This window comes from Cherax quadricarinatus, chromosome 4 (genome assembly GCF_038502225.1).
Source record: "Cherax quadricarinatus isolate ZL_2023a chromosome 4, ASM3850222v1, whole genome shotgun sequence".
Classification (NCBI taxonomy): Eukaryota; Metazoa; Arthropoda; class Malacostraca; order Decapoda; family Parastacidae; genus Cherax; species Cherax quadricarinatus.
The window spans coordinates 4597577-4611625 of NC_091295.1; the positions used below are offsets into that span (position 1 = coordinate 4597577).

The 14049-nt window shown below is 42.5% G+C and overlaps 1 protein-coding gene across 3 annotated transcripts in view; it reads left to right on the plus strand.

The window, feature by feature from the left end:
• The first annotated feature begins 9069 nt into the window (after positions 1–9069).
• LOC128684230 (zinc finger CCCH domain-containing protein 11A) overlaps positions 9070–14049 on the plus strand; it is a 159079-nt gene continuing 154099 nt past the window's right edge. For 2 of the 3 annotated variants that reach the window (XM_070094054.1, XM_070094062.1), the window contains exon 1: positions 9070–9161. The gene's annotated coding sequence lies outside the window, so the exon portion shown is untranslated. The remainder of the gene's footprint in view (positions 9162–14049) is intronic. The other variant, XM_070094068.1, reaches the window with a different exon arrangement.

Genomic DNA, 14049 nt, shown 5'->3' on the forward strand with positions numbered 1-14049 from the left:
TCCTCATTCACAATGGTGTTGAGGGTGGCAAGATTAGGGTGAGAGATGACATAAGTCGTGTCATCAGCAAAGAGAATGGGTTTCAGGTGTTGGGATACGTTTGGAAGGTCATTGATGTATATGAGGAAGAGCAGGGGACCAAGGACACTTCCCTGCGGAACTCCAGTATCAAGTGGCCGTGTTGCTGATGCTGTGTCTTTAATGGTGACGTACTGATACCTATTAGTAATGTAAGATTTGAAATAAGCAAGCGCATGGCCTCTTATACCGTAGTGGTCAAGTTTGTGGAGTAGGATTTCGTGGTTTACTGTGTCAAAAGCTTAGGTCAATAAAAATTCCTAGTGGATATTCCTTATTTTCCAATGCTGTGTAAAGCAGATCTAGCATTTTTATGATTGCATCATTAGTGCTTTTATTTTTCCTGAATCCAAACTGGCTGGGGTTGAGTATGTTTTGAGCCGTTATAAATGAATACAGTCTCCTGTGCACGAGTTTCTCAAAGATTTTGGATAGCAATGGTAAGTTAGATATTGGCCTATAGTTGTTTAAGTCTGTAGGGTCACCACCTTTATGTATTGGTGTAACCCTTGCCATCTTGAGTAGTTTCGGGAAGGTGCTAGTCTCTATTGACTTGTTAAAAAGTAATGAAATAGCATGTGAAAGGACATGGGCCGCTCGCTTGTACAGTAATGGTGGGACATGAGACAGATTCCCCGAGTTATTTTTAAGTGACTTTATGATCTCAATGACTTCCGTGGGCTCAGTTGGTGCAAGATAGAAGGAATTAGGGAAATTTCCATCTAGGTAGTCCCTGGCATGGGCATTGGTATGTGGGATTTTACTGGCAAGATTAGATCCTATTTTTGAGAAGAAGTCGTTTATCTTGTTAGCTGTGTCAGTGGGATGTAGTGGTGTTTCATTAGGTTTAGTTAGGACAATATTTTTGGTTTTTCTCAGTTTGTGGGTCCCTAGAATCTGAGAGAGTGTTTTCCAGGTCTTTTTTATATCTCCTCTAGTGTCTGTGAATCTACTGGAGTAGTATAGTTGTTTGGCTTTTTTTATTACTTTGGTGAGAGCTGATGAATAGTGTTTAAGAGTATCTTTGTGTATTAAGCCCTGTCTATATTGCTTTTCATATTGGTGTTTCTTGTCAATGGATTTCAGAATGGTGCTGGTTAGCCATGGGCAACCAAGCCGTTTGTTTGTGATCTGTTTTGTTTTTATAGGACAATGTTTGTTGTATAGTCTAAGTAGTTTGTTAAGAAAGATGTCTGTCCAGTCATCAATACCATTGGCCTTGGAGAATTCTGTAGGCCAATCAACAGTCTCTAGGTCAGCTGTGAACTTCCTTACTGAGGCCTCGTCATGGAGTCTAAATGAGACTTTGTTGTATTCAAGTGGTGGTTTACTAATGTTTGTCAGGAGGAAGGTAGGGTAGTGGTCTGTAGTGCTATCTGTGATTATCCCTGATTTAAGGGGGGCTAGTATATTGGTCCATATGTGGTCTATTATGGTTGCACTTGTCTCAGTGAGCCTGGTTGGTTTAGTTATTGTTGGTATGAGAAGTGTGTTGTTCATATTGTTGATGAAATCAGTTACAGGCTGATCATCTAGTAAGCCAAGGTTGATGTTGAAGTCTCCAGCTAAGAGAAGGTGGTGCTTATTCATTTGTCTGTTTGTTATTAGTGACTTTAATTTCTCACTGAAATTTGGGATGTTTGTGTGAGGTATCCGGTAAATGGCACCGATTGTTATAGGCGTCTTAAGGTTTTTTACAGTAAAATTAGCAAAAATGTATTCCCCATATTCATCACTAAAGCAAGTGGTGCTAAGACAAGATAATTGGTTAGAGTAATAGATTGCAATACCACCCCCAACTTGGTTTGTTCTGCAGTTGTGAATTGCTGTGTATCCTGGTAGAGGGTAGATATCTATTGTGTCCTGCTTAAGCCAGGTCTCAGTAAGAATAATGCAGGAGAAGGGTGTCTTTAGTGATTCAAGGAGTGCTAGGAGGTCATCATAGTGTTTGCTTAAGGACCTGATGTTGTAGTTAAGTACTGATAGACTTTTAGCATTGTTTAGGATAGTGGTGGCTTGTGATGCTGTGTAATAAAGGCAGTTACTTTCCAATAGGTTTTGATTGGGTGTCAGATTATGGAGGTTTCTTTCTCAATGAACATCCGATCCTCATAGGAATAGCGGCGTGACTTAGCTGATATAGGATGGCAATCCGCGGTAAGATTTGCAAACAGCTTTGGTGGGTCTACCCTTAAAGTGCTAAGTCCACAGACAACAAGAGGAGGCAGTTCACCTCCATATGTTAAGGTGACACTACCATGCAACTTCTGAAAGTCCTGACCAAGGATAACATCAGAGCACAGTTGTGGCAGAATAGCTAAATGTACATCTTGATAATCCTTTCCATTAACTCTGAGATTTACCTTACAAAACCCTACACGAATACCACCTGGTGGTTCACACTTACACTCACTCACTCATTTGACCATAAACGGAAATATTAATCTCAGTCTTAAAATAATGAATCCTGTGATACTCCAATACTGAAACTATGTACTGTGCCAAAACAAAAGCATTCACATTGCTAAACTCACAAACTAGTATTTAGTCACTTAGCCATAATACCAACTTACCTCATAGTTTGTAATATTTTACAATTAAGAATAAAACTAAGTATGCCCGAAATGCCTAGCCATGCTAAGCGTTCTAGTGGTACACTCTGTAATCACAATTTTACTACATGTAAACCAAACAATAACCAAATTTCTGTAAACTCAGTATTGTAATCCTTATAGAGAATAAACTTTGAATTGAATTGAATTGAAAGGTCTGAATAAAGAGAGATGTTGATGCCATGGAAACGGTACCTGATGAGTGATGTACAGTCAAGGAGTGGCGTTTAACTAAGTCAAGGTTGATGAAACTCTCTGAGCTGCCACTATCAATAAGACCATCTACTTCTGTTCCTTTGATGAATACTTTCACAACTGCCTTTGACAGTGAATTTGGAGTAGCCGCAGAAGTCACTGTTGCTAGAGTCGCATGATCACTGGAATGTGTGGAGGCACTAGCTCTTGTTGATGCATTAGCACGGCATACTTTAGCAAAGTGACCTTTCTTGTGGCATTTATGGCACATTGCTTCACGAGCAGGACACTTTGGACGTGGATGTCTTGAAAAACCACAAAAGAAACACACCGTACCTGCTGCTGCTGTCACTGAGGCAGGTTCCACAGTAACTTCATTGCAAGAGTCTTGGTCAGGAATTGCAGCACTTACCACTCGAGAAGGCTGAGTGGTACTGTATACTTCAGAATTCTTCTGGGCTGAATCTAGAGCTCTTGCCTGGTCAAAGGCAGCGGCTAAGTCGAGAGTTTTATTCTCCAATAAACGCTGCCTTATTATTGGTGATTGCAGGCCACTGATAAAAGCATCCCTGATGGACTCTTCACAATACTGAGCAGCTGTCACTGCTTGGAGTTTACCTGGAGTTTACCTGGAGTTTACCTGGAGAGAGTTCCGGGGGTCAACGCCCCCGCGGCCCGGTCTGTGACCAGGCCTCCTGGTGGATCAGAGCCTGATCAACCAGGCTGTTGCTGCTGGCAGCACGCAAACCAACGTACGAGCCACAGCCCGGCTGATCAGGAACTGACTTTAGGTGCTTGTCCAGTGCCAGCTTGAAGACTGCCAGGGGTCTGTTGGTAATCCCCCTTATGTGTGCTGGGAGGCAGTTGAACAGTCTCGGGCCCCTGACACTTATTGTATGGTCTCTTAACGTGCTAGTGACACCCCTGCTTTTCATTGGGGGATGGTGCATCGTCTGCCAAGTCTTTTGCTTTCGTAGTGAGTGATTTTCGTGTGCAAGTTCGGTACTAGTCCCTCTAGGATTTTCCAGGTGTATATAATCATGTATCTCTCCCTCCTGCATTCCAGGGAATACAGGTTTAGGAACCTCAAGCGCTCCCAATAATTGAGGTGTTTTATCTCCGTTATGCGCGCCGTGAAAGTTCTCTGTACATTTTCTAGGTCGGCAATTTCACCTGCCTTGAAAGGTGCTGTTAGTGTGCAGCAATATTCCAGCCTAGATAGAACAAGTGACCTGAAGAGTGTCATCATGGGCTTGGCCTCCCTAGTTTTGAAGGTTCTCATTATCCATCCTGTCATTTTTCTAGCAGATGCGATTGATACAATGTTATGGTCCTTGAAGGTGAGATCCTCCGACATGATCACTCCCAGGTCTTTGACGTTGGTGTTTCGCTCTATTTTGTGGCCAGAATTTGTTTTGTACTCTGATGAAGATTTAATTTCCTCATGTTTACCATATCTGAGTAATTGAAATTTCTCATCGTTGAACTTCATATTGTTTTCTGCAGCCCACTGAAAGATTTGGTTGATGTCCGCCTGGAGCTTTGCAGTGTCTGCAATGGAAGACACTGTCATGCAGATTCGGGTGTCATCTGCAAAGGAAGACACGGTGCTGTGGCTGACATCCTTGTCTATGTCGGATATGAGGATGAGGAACAAGATGGGAGCGAGTACTGTGCCTTGTGGAACAGAGCTTTTCACCGTAGCTGCCTCGGACTTTACTCTGTTGACGACTACTCTCTGTGTTCTGTTAGTGAGGAAATTATATATCCATCGACCGACTTTTCCTGTTATTCCTTTAGCACGCATTTTGTGCACTATTACGCCATGGTCACACTTGTCGAAGGCTTTTGCAAAGTCTGTATACATTACATCTGCATTCTTTTTGTCTTCTAGTGCATTTTGGACCTTGTCGTAGTGATCCAATAGTTGAGACAGACAGGAGCGACCTGTTCTAAACCCATGTTGCCCTGGGTTGTGTAGCTGATGGGTTTCTAGATGGGTGGTGATCTTGCTTCTTAGGACCCTTTCAAAGATTTTTATGGTATGGGATGTTAGTGCTATTGGTCTGTAGTTCTTTGCTGTTGCTTTACTGCCCCCTTTGTGGAGTGTGGCTATGTCTGTTGTTTTTAGTAACTGTGGGACGACCCCCGTGTCCATGCTCCCTCTCCATAGGATGGAAAAGGCTCGTGATAGGGGCTTCTTGCAGCTCTTGATGAACACAGAGTTCCATGAGTCTGGCCCTGGGGCAGAGTGCATGGGCATGTCATTTATCGCCTGTTCGAAGTCATTTGGCGTCAGGATAACATCGGATAGGCTTGTGTTAATCAAATTTTGTGGCTCTCTCATAAAAAATTCATTTTGATCTTCCACTCTCAGTCTGGTTAGCGGCTTGCTAAAAACTGAGTCATATTGGGACTTGAGTAGCTCACTCATTTCCTTGCTGTCATCTGTGTAGGACCCATCTTGTTTAAGCAGGGGCCCAATACTGGACGTTGTTCTCGATTTTGATTTGGCATAGGAGAAGAAATACTTTGGGTTTCTTTCGATTTCATTTATGGCTTTTAGTTCTTCCCGCGATTCCTGACTCCTAAAGGATTCTTTTAGCTTAAGTTCGATGCTTGCTATTTCTCTGACCAGTGTCTCCCTACGCATTTCAAATATATTGACCTCTTTTAGCCGCTCTGTTATTCTTTTCCGTCGCCTGTAAAGGGAGCGCCTGTCTCTTTCTATTTTACATCTACTCCTTTTTCTTAGAGGAATAAGCCTTGTGCATACATCGAGTGCCACCGAGTTAATCTGTTCTAGGCATAAGTTGGGGTCTGTGTTGCTTAGTATATCTTCCCAGCTTATATTGGTTAGGACTTGGTTTACTTGGTCCCACTTTATGTTTTTGTTATTGAAGTTGAATTTGGTGAATGCTCCCTCGTGACTAATCTCATTATGTCGGTCTGGGGCTCCGCGCATACATGACTGAACCTCAATTATGTTGTGATCTGAGTATATTGTTTTTGATATGGTGACATTTCTTATCAAATCATCATTGTTAGTGAAGATGAGGTCTAGTGTATTCTCCAGTCTAGTAGGCTCTATTATTTGCTGGTTTAAATTGAATTCTGTGCAGAGATTTAAAAGCTCGCGTGAGTGTGAGTTTTCATCAGAGCTGCCTCCTGGTGTTATTACTGCAACAATATTATTTGCTATATTCCTCCATTTTAGGTGCCTTAAGTTGAAATCCCCCAGGAGCAAGATGTTGGGTGCAGGAGCTGGAAGATTTTCCAGACAGTGGTCAATTTTTAACAGCTGTTCCTGGAATTGCTGGGATGTTGCATCCGGAGGCTTGTAGACTACCACAATGACTAGGTTTTGGTTCTCGACCTTTACTGCTAAAACTTCCACTACATCATTTGAGGCATTTAGCAGTTCTGTGCAAACAAGTGACTCTGCAATGTACAGGCCAACCCGCCCTTTTTGCCTGTTCACTCTGTCACATCTGTATAGGTTGTAACCTGGGATCCATATTTCGTTGTCCAAGTGATCCTTTATGTGGGTCTCAGTGAAAGCCACGAACATTGCCTTTGCCTCTGCAAGCAGTCCACGAATGAAAGATATTTTGTTGTTTGTTGCTGGCTTTAGACCCTGTATATTTGCCAAGAAGAATTTTATCGGATTGGTGTGGTGGTATTATTGGTACTGGGGGGGGATTTTTTTTCCGGCATTAGTATCTTTAGTAGTATCTTTAGTATCTTTAGGGAGTGTCCGAGACCTAAGTCTCCCATGGGAGGAGGCACAAGTACCTCCTCATCTTTGGGACCAACTGTCCCCAGGCCTAGCAACAAGCTAGGCCTCTCTGGTCTGCCATCCCCGCCTCAAGGGAGCAAATGGGAATGACAGTCTTATGAGCTAAAGGCTCGGGCTCAGGCACCTACCCTACCCTAGAAGGGCTGGGCATGGTGTCCATCGCATGATTTGTTAGTTAGTTAGTTAAAGATTAGCCGGTATTCTCCCGGCCCGGGCCTTGTCCAAGTGGTGGCCCGGCCTTGGCTCCCTCTTTAGGGAGTATCTGAGACCTAAGTCTCCCATGGGAGGAGGCACAAGTACCTCCTCATCTTTGGGACCAACTGTCCCCAGGCCTAGCCACAAGCTAGGCCTCTCTGGTCTGCCATCCCTGCCCCAAGGGGGCTAATGGGAATGACAGTCTTATGAGCTAAAGGCTGGGGCTCAGGCACCTACCCTACCCTAGAAGGGTTAGGCATGGTGTCGATGGCATGATTTGTTAGTTAGTTAGTTAAAGATTAGCCGGTATTCTCCCGGCCCGGGCCTTGTCCAAGTGGTGGCCCGGCCTTGGCTCCCTCTTTAGGGAGTGTCTGAGACCTAAGTCTCCCATGGGAGGAGGCACAAGTACCTCCGCATCTTTGGGACCAACTGTCACCAGGCCTAGCCACAAGCTAGGCCTCTCTGGTCTGCCATCCCCGTCCCAAGCGGGCAAATGGGAATGACAGTCTTATGAGCTAAAGGCTCGGGCTCAGGCACCTACCCTACCCTAGAAGGGTTAGGCATGGTGTCGATGGCATGATTTGTTATTATTATTATTATTAAATATTCGCCGGTATTCTCCCGGCCCGGGCCTTTTCCAAGTGGTGGCCCGGCCTTGGCTCCCTCTTTAGGGAGTGTCTGAGACCTAAGTCTCCCATGGGAGGAGGCACAAGTACCTCCTCATCTTTGGGACCAGCTGTCCCCAGGCCTAGCCACAAGCTAGGCCTCTCTGGTCTGCCATCCCCGCCCCAAGGAGGCTAATGGGAATGACAGTCTTATGAGCTAAAGGCTCGGGCTCAGGCACCTACCCTACCCTAGAAGGGTTAGGCATGGTGTCGATGGCATGATTTGTTATTATTATTAAAGATTAGCCGGTATTCTCCCGGCCCGGGCCTTTTCCAAGTGGTGGCCCGGCCTTGGCTCCCTCTCTAGGGAGTGTCTGAGACCTAGGTCTCCCATGGGAGGAGGCACAAGTACCTCCTCATCTTTGGGACCAACTGTCCCCAGGCCTAGCCACAAGCTAGGCCTCTCTGGTCCGCCATCCCCGCCCCAAGGGGGCTAATGGGAATGACAGTCTTATGAGCTAAAGGCTCGGGCTCAGGCACCTTCCCTACCCTAGAAGGGTTAGGCATGGTATCGATGCACGATTTGTTATTATTATTATTATTAAATATTCGCCGGTATTCTCCCGGCCCGGGCCTTTTCCAAGTGGTGGCCCGGCCTTGGCTCCCTCTTTAGGGAGTGTCTGAGACCTAAGTCTCCCATGGGAGGAGGCACAAGTACCTCCTCATCTTTGGGACCAACTGTCCCCAGGCCTAGCCACAAGCTAGGCCTCTCTGGTCTGCCATCCCCGCCCCAAGGAGGCTAATGGGAATGGCAGTCTTATGAGCTAAAGGCTCGGGCTCAGGCACCTACCCTACCCTAGAAGGGTTAGGCATGGTATCGATGCACGATTTGGTATATGGTATATGTATATAATTGTAAGTTAACGTAGATATTTGCACGTCCATATCTCTATGTAATTTATTATTAATAAAAAAACTTGTGCTTTTGCATTTTTTTAAGAAATTTGTATTGTATTATATTATATTATGTTATATTATATTATATATTATTGTATACTGCATATATTATTGTATATTATATTGTATTTTGTTCTTCACAAAATGTGGCAGATAGTAAGTGTGACTGAGGGACTATAAGTGTAAATAATGCTTTACGTCTAAATATTTTATGGTTTTCCCTTCAAGGTAGGAACATTGATGCCAGTCAGGGGATCTTGATGCAAGGTAATTGAACTCTCCTACTTTACCTTGGATCAAACATAATCCTCCTGAACATCTTTGGAGCTGTACGACCATTACTGACACAGCGCCTCACAGCCAGTTATAATGACTAAATAACTTTTACAAAGAACAATGGTCAAATAAATGATTAAATTAACATTATTTGTGTTATTAAAGAACAAGAAGCCAGTAAATGCTATTTTGTGAGGTGTATAAAATATTTGAGCTATCATTTATAACGAGGTTATCTACAAAAATTATAATACAGTTGCAAAATATTAACACATTGAAGAAATTAATAATACTAAGGATGTTATGGGAATAATAACAACAATAATAGTGGTAGGAGGAAGACAGTTATCGTCGGGGTCCCTGTCATGGCTGCCACAACGTAAACAACAACTACACAACATAATCTTTTGCTGTTTGGTGTGGGTATTTTTTTTTACGTTTTAGGTAAGATTTTTGTGCTTTATCCCATATATGAGAGTCAGTAGTGAATGTATGAGAGTCAGGAGTGGGCGTATGAGTCAAGAGTGTGTGTATGAGAGTCAGTAGTGAGTATGATTGTATGAGACTCAAGAGTGAGTGTTTGATGTGTATGAGGGTCAGTAGTGAGTGTATGAGTCAGTAGTGAGTGTATGAGTCAGTAGTGAGTGTATGAGTCAGTAGTGAGTGTATGAGTCAGTAGTGAGTGTATGAGTCAGTAGTGAGTGTATGAGTCAGTAGTGAGTGTATGAGTCAGTAGTGAGTGTATGAGAGTCAGTAGTGAGTGTATGAGAGTCAGTAGTGAGTGTATGAGTCAGTAGTGAGTGTATGAGCCAGTAGTGAGTGTATGAGTTATTAGTGAGTGTATGAGTCAGTAGTGAGTGTATGAGTCAGTAGTGAGTGTATGAGTCAGTAGTGAGTGTATGAGTCAGTAGTGTGTGTATGGGTCAGTAGTGAGTGTATGAGTCAGTAGTGAGTGTATGAGTCAGTAGTGAGTGTATGAGAGTCAGTAGTGAGTGTATGAGTCAGTAGTGAGTGTATGGGTCAGTAGTGAGTGTATGGGTCAGTAGTGAGTGTATGGGTCAGTAGTGAGTGTATGAGTCAGTAGTGAGTGTATGAGTCAGTAGTGAGTGTATGAGTCAGTAGTGAGTGTATGAGTCAGTAGTGAGTGTATGAGACAGTAGTGAGTGTATGAGAGTCAGTAGTGAGTGTATGAGTCAGTAGTGAGTGTATGAGAGTCAGTAGTGAGTGTATGAGTCAGTAGTGAGTGTATGGGTCAGTAGTGAGTGTATGGGTCAGTAGTGAGTGTATGAGTCAGTAGTGAGTGTATGAGTCAGTAGTGAGTGTATGAGTCAGTAGTGAGTGTATGAGTCAGTAGTGAGTGTATGGGTCAGTAGTGAGTGTATGAGTCAGTAGTGAGTGTATGAGTCAGTAGTGAGTATGAGAGTCAATAGTGAATGTATGAGAGTTAATAGTGAGTGTATGAGTCAGTAGTGAGTATATGAGTCAGTAGTGAGTGTATGAGTCAGTAGTGAGTGTATGAGTCAGTAGTGAGTGTATGAGAGTCAATAGTGAGTGTATGAGTCAGTATTGAGTATGAGAGTCAATAGTGAGTGTATGAGAGTTAATAGTGAGTGTATGTGTCAGTAGTGAGTATATGAGTCAGTAGTGAGTGTATGAGTCAGTAGTGAGTGTATGAGTCAGTAGTGAGTGTATGAGTCAGTAGTGAGTGTATGAGAGTCAATAGTGAGTGTATGAGAGTCAGTAGTGAGTGTATGAGTCAGTAGTGAGTGTATGTGAGTCAATAGTGAGTGTATGAGTCACTAGTGAATGTATGAGAGTCATTAGTGAGTGTATGAGTCAGTAGTGAGTGTATGAGAGTCAATAGTGAGTGTATGAGAGTCAGTGGTGAGTGTATGAGAGTTAATAGTGAGTGTATGAGTCAGTAGTGAGCGTATGAGTCAGTAGTGAGTGCATGAGAGTCAATAGTGAGTGTATGAGAGTCAGTAGTGAGTGTATGAGAGTTAATAGTGAGTGTATGAGTCAGTAGTGAATGTATGAGAGTCAGTAGTGAATGTATGAGAGTCAGGAGTGAGTGTATGAGAGTCAGGAGTGAGTGTATGAGAGTCAGGAGTGAGTGTATGAGTCAGTAGTGAGTGTATGAGAGTCAGTAGTGAGTATGATTTGTATGAGACTCAAGAGTGAGTGTTTGATGTGTATGAGGGTCAGTAGTGAGTGTATGAGTCAGTAGTGAGTGTATGAGAGTCAATAGTGAGTGTGTGAGTCAGTAGTGAATTTATGAGAGTCAATAGTGAGTGTATGAGAGTCAGTAGTGAGTGTATGAGAGTCAGTAGTGAGTGTATGAGAGTCAGTAGTGAGTGTATGAGTCAGTAGTGAGTGTATGAGAGTCAATAGTGAGTGTATGAGTCAGTAGTGAGTGTATGAGAGTCAGTAGTGAGTGTATGAGAGTCAGTAGTGAGTGTATGAGAGTCAATAGTGAGTGTATGAGAGTCAATAGTGAGTGTATGAGAGTCAGTAGTGAGTGTATGAGAGTCAATAGTGAGTATATGAAAGTCAGTAGTGAGTGTATGATGTGTATGAGAGTCAGGAGTGAGTGTATGATGTGTATGAGAGTCAGGAGTGAGTGTATGATGTGTACGGATCACAGTGTTACTCACCCAAATCTTAAGACTTCAAAACTAGATGTTCCAAGTTCATTACATTACCTAATACAGTGGACCCCCGACATTCGATATTAATCTGTTCCTGAGAGCTCATCGAATGTCAAAAATATCGAAAGTCGAATTAATTTTCCACATAAGAAATAATGGAAATCAAATTAATCCATGCAAGACACCCAAAAGTATGAAAAAAAAAAATTTACCACATGAAATATTAAGTTAATGCAATGGAATAATTACAATAACAATAGATTAATAACAATAGAATAATTGACACTTACCTTTAATGAAGATCTGGTGATGATTGATGGGATGGGAGGAGTGGAGAGTGTGGATGGTGTTAGTGTTTAGAAGGGGAATCCCCTTAACAATAACAGTCTCTCAACATCTTCTAACACTAGCGATCTCTGTTTTGAAAACAAAGTTGCACCTTTTACAACAACAGCTTCCTTGATTGCCATTTTCCTGCTCACTATAGTAGAGATGGTTGATTGGGGTTTACTATACAACCTGGCAAGCTCCGACACACGCACTCCACTTTCATACTTTGCAATTATCTCTTTCTTCATTTCAATAGTCATTAGCACCTTTTTTCTCGAAGGGTTGGCACTAGAAGCTTTCTTGGGACCCATGGTGACTTATTTTGCAGAAACAAGCACCAAAAACAGTGATAATATGGTTAATATGGAATGTACCGAATGTATCCTTAGATGCGCGCACACTGACTGGCTTGTAAACACTGGCATACATGGGGCAGTTCAGGCCACACGTGGACACGTCTCATACGAATTGTATCGAATAGCGGGTTTTCGATCAAATGTTGAGGCGAAATTTTTGCGTTAAAATGCATCGAATGTCGGATTTATCGAATGTCGATGCCATCGAATGTCCGGGGTCCACTGTACTACATTGTAAAAAATCAATACCTGCACAAAATTGTTCTGACTTATACTCAGTTGTACCAATCTAATACTCTTGTAAACTACTTTCAACACGACCCATGTAATATTCCCATATCGTAATTTAGTCATTTTACGATTGATATATACAACCTGTATACTACTTTCAACTTGTCCCATTGTATTATTCCCATATTATAATTTAAGTCAATTTACTGTTTGCTATATATAAAAACAGATGTTCAATTTTAACAAACTATGATCTACTTGTCTAGTATTGAGTTAGTCTGTAACCCATTAATTTTAGTCTGCCCGTAATGCCTAGGCATGATAGTGGCTCTCTTTGCACTGCAAATCTTTATTGTAATTACACACTGTAAACTATCTAAGTAAATAAGACTCCCTACAATATGTCAATCCCATTGTAACCTTGCAAAGAAATAAAGAATCTAAATCTGAGTAGTGAGTGTATGAGAGTCAGGAGTGAGTGTATGATGTGTATGAGAGTCAGGAGTGAGTGTATGGTGTGTATGAGAGTCAGGAGTGAGTGTATGTTGTGTATGAGAGTCAGGAGTGAGTGTATGATGTGTATGAGAGTCAGGAGTGAGTGTATGATGTGTATGAGAGTCAGGAGTGAGTGTATGATGTGTATGAGAGTCAGGAGTGAGTGTATGATGTGTATGAGAGTCAGGAGTGAGTGTATGGTGTGTATGAGAGTCAGGAGTGAGTGTATGATGTGTATGAGAGTCAGGAGTGAGTGTATGGTGTGTATGAGAGTCAGGAGTGAGTGTATGATGTGTATGAGAGTCAGGAGTGAGTGTATGATGTGTATGAGAGTCAGGAGTGAGTGTATGATGTGTATGAGAGTCAGGAGTGAGTGTATGATGTGTATGAGAGTCAGGAGTGAGTGTATGATGTGTATGAGAGTCAGGAGTGAGTGTATGGTGTGTATGAGAGTCAGGAGTGAGTGTATGATGTGTATGAGAGTCAGGAGTGAGTGTATGGTGTGTATGAGAGTCAGGAGTGAGTGTATGGTGTGTATGAGAGTCAGGAGTGAGTGTATGATGTGTATGAGAGTCAGGAGTGAGTGTATGATGTGTATGAGAGTCAGGAGTGAATGTATGATGTGTATGAGAGTCAGGAGTGAGTGTATGGTGTGTATGAGAGTCAGGAATGAGTGTGTGATGTGTATGAGAGTCAGGAGTGAGTGTATGATGTGTATGAGAGCCAGGAGTGAATGTATGATGTGTATGAGAGTCAGGAGTGAATGTATGATGTGTATGAGAGTCAGGAGTGGGTGTATGATGTGTATGAGAGTCAGGAGTGAGTGTATGATATGTATGAGAGTGATGAGTGAATGTATGATGTGTATGAGAGTCAGGAGTGGGTGTATGATGTGTATGAGAGTCAGGAGTGAGTGTATGATGTGTATGAGAGTGAGGAGTGAATGTATGATGTGTATGAGAGTCAGTAGTGAGTGTATGTTGTGTGAGTGTATGTTGTAGCAGACAGTGAGGGAGCCTCTGTAATCTTCAGGCAGAGAGTTCCAGATTTTAGGTCCTTTAATGCACATTTAGTTTTTACACAGGTTGAGTTGGACACAGGGAATATCATAAAAGAATTTTGTGTCTAGTATTATGCCTATGAGTTCTTTTGCAACTGTCCAGAAAGAGTGTCAGGACAGGATTGATATTAGAATTAATTGTCCTGTAAATGTAGTATGTACAGTAGTATTAGCATATTTTATGTATATTAAGTTTTGACTTTGAAGAGTTG